The sequence below is a fragment of the Tupaia chinensis genome, unplaced genomic scaffold, assembly GCF_000334495.1.
Source record: "Tupaia chinensis unplaced genomic scaffold, TupChi_1.0 Scaffold000047_1, whole genome shotgun sequence".
Lineage (NCBI taxonomy): Eukaryota > Metazoa > Chordata > Mammalia > Scandentia > Tupaiidae > Tupaia > Tupaia belangeri.
Genome location: NW_006159505.1, coordinates 7,436,780 through 7,439,538, shown reverse-complemented (window position 1 = coordinate 7,439,538; position 2,759 = coordinate 7,436,780). Strand labels below are relative to the sequence as shown.

The window sequence follows — 2,759 nt, the reverse complement described above, 5'->3', positions numbered from 1 at the left end:
TTTTGAGAGGTTTTTGCTATAAGGCGTGTGCACTCACCAGAAAGAGAGAGACAGAGAGACAGAAAGCAAGAAATCACACCCTCAGGGGAATGGCCACTCTGCAATCCCTCCTCCTCCATTCTCCTCTTGGGATCTTGGGCATGCACACATATGCGTCTGGCATGAGTTTAAGCCACTGAGCCCGGGACTTGAACTGTGGTCGAGTACATGGGAGTCCACCAACATAGCCATTATGCTAACTGCTGGTCCCAATACGTTTTTTTTTTTTTTAAATGTAAGAAAATAAAAAGCTTAAACAGATGTGTCTTACAGATAGGTCATTACATAAACTTAACAAATAAGCAGGAGACCAGCAGGTGGTGTGGTGGTTAAGGTGCTGGACACTCCCACATGGCAGACCATGGTTCAAGTCCTGGACCTTGTAGCTTGCTTTTTCATTTCCCCTCTCTCTTTATCTCTGTGTCTCTCTCTGTCAAATTAAAATGAATAAATAAAATTAAGTAATAATTTAAAAAAATTAACAAATATGTCGAATGGTTGATTTTCTCAGTCCTCCCATTCATCCACCTGTCTGCCTGCCTCTCCCTTTCTACCCTGACGGTCACCTAAGCCTAAAGTGTCCCAGCTCTGCATCTGTCCCCTCTTTCATGTAGAGCCCAAGAGGTCAGCAGCCCCCCCTCCTACCCCACTAAATCAGGTCTTTCTCAGCCTTAGCAGATCTCCCTGGCCCTATACTGGTCAAAGCCTGTTCTTGTCCCCTCAGGCTGGCACAATAATGTCCCCACCTCAGGGCCTTTGCACTTGCACCCCCAAGCCCAGTGTCTCTGTGGCTTCTTCACCTCTGAGTCTGGGCTCCAATGGAGAGCTCCCCCTGCACTGACCACCCCATCCCAAATCCCACCTTCTGCTTTATTCCCCCTTGCTGGCCTATGACCTCTGACACATCATAAGTGTGTTGTTTGGGGCCTGTTCCTGCAGAGCAGCAGGCACTGAGTATCCAGTACCTCTGGGCTGCCTGCACCCCCACCCCTGCACTCTCGGAATGACCAGTGTCCAAGGACGGTCACAGGTGAGCAAGGAGCTGGGCCAGCACAGGAGTTCTTTCTTGCAGGGGAGTCTGCAGGAAACAAGGTCTGCAAGCCACAGAGTCAGTGACCCCTCCCTGCGGTAGGACCCTCTCGGCTGCCATCCCTCTCAGCCTCTACCCCCAACTCCCCCACTCACTGGAAGCCAGTGGAGGGAAGCTGTGGCTCCCAGAGAACCACACTGCAGGGGGTGGCTCCTCACGGGGAAGGGGGCAGGAAATGGTTTGCAGGGGCTGCGGTAGGTGAGAGACCAACTGTGGAGAGTAGGCTGAGGAGGCTACTTCCCGGGGATCCTCAGGGACCACCCCAACCCTGGGTAGTGGCTTCAGGAGTCATTCTGCACACACAAAATCCAGTCCTCAGAAACCCTGCTGCCTGCAGAGGCTCCAGACATAGTTTAGGGCCCACTGGACTGGGGCCTTGGGCTCAGGCACACCCCACAACTCTGCAGGGTCCCTCCTCCCTCATTCACTTGGCTATATTGGGGTCCCCAAGCCACGCCCTGGCTCCTCCCCCTATCCGTGTGCCCCTCCATCCTAAGGCTTCAGCCTGAGGCCCTTCTAGGGCAGGGTCACCTCTGCAGCCATGGCAGGCCCAGTACCTCCCCCGGCACAGGCCAGAGGCTGCCAGTGTCTGTGCCTGAGAGTTCCCTGAGGTCTGTCCTCGTCAGGTGGGAACGGATTGCACATGCCCTGCCCTTGCTCCGCTGGGAGCAAGCTGTTAAGGAGGAGGCCCCAGTGACCACCAACCTGGGATCCTTCTTGTTATTGCTATTATTTTTATTTATCTGTTTTATCCCCACCAGGGCAGCCCCGCCCTGCTCGTAATGGGGGAGCCCCTCCCAGGAGGAGTTATTTTTGCTTTCGGGGCCAGAGGCATGGGGAGCAGATGACTTGGAGGTGCCAAGAATGCCACACGCTTCCGGAGAGGTGGAGCACTCCCTCCCCCACTGCCAGTGGGTCCCAGAATAGCCCCTCCTGCACGCCGGCTGTCAGGCAGACTTCAGGGCGGTGTGTCACCACTGGCTCCTGCCAGCCCAGGGTCTGGTCCAGACGCCCAGGAGGAGTTGGGATAAGGGCAGCCAGGCCGGGGCAGGGCTTGACCTGGTCTGGGCCCTCAGACTGCTCCAGGGCACCTCCTGACCTGAGCTGCCGGAGGCTCAGGTCCTGCAGTGACAGCCCAGCATCTCAGCAATAGGCTGGCTCCTTCCATGGAGCCCCTGGCGGTCCCAGCGCCCCTCTAAGCGCTGTGGCATATTAGTACATGGAATGCAGCCGATTCTCCCCCAGGGGCAAGCACGACTGGGAATTCTGGGAAGCCTTCAGGGAATGGAGGTTGGGAGAGTTTAGGAAACCTGCTCTGGTCACACAGGCAGGCAGATGGGATGTGTATCTCAGCCAGCTGCCATAGGTCAGAGTCCTCCCTCAAGACATGCCCCACTGGGAACCAGCAGTTAGCGCAATGGCTATGTCGCTGGACTCCCACGTAGTCGACCGCGGTTCGCGTCCTGGACCCGGTGGCTTAAAACTCACGCCGGGCGCGTGTGCGTGCATGCCCAAGATCCCGAGAGGAGAAGGGGTTGCGGCATGACCATCCCCTCTGGGGAGTGATTTCTTGCTTTCTGTCTCTATGTCTCTCTCTGTCTGTCTGGCGAGCGCACGCGCCCTGTAGCAA

The 2,759-nt window shown here is 56.3% G+C and overlaps 1 protein-coding gene across 2 annotated transcripts in view; it reads right to left on the bottom strand.

The window, feature by feature from the left end:
* SLC67A1 (solute carrier family 67 member 1) overlaps positions 1-2,759 on the bottom strand; it is a 33,638-nt gene that overhangs the window by 5,308 nt on the left and 25,571 nt on the right. The window lies entirely within an intron of this gene.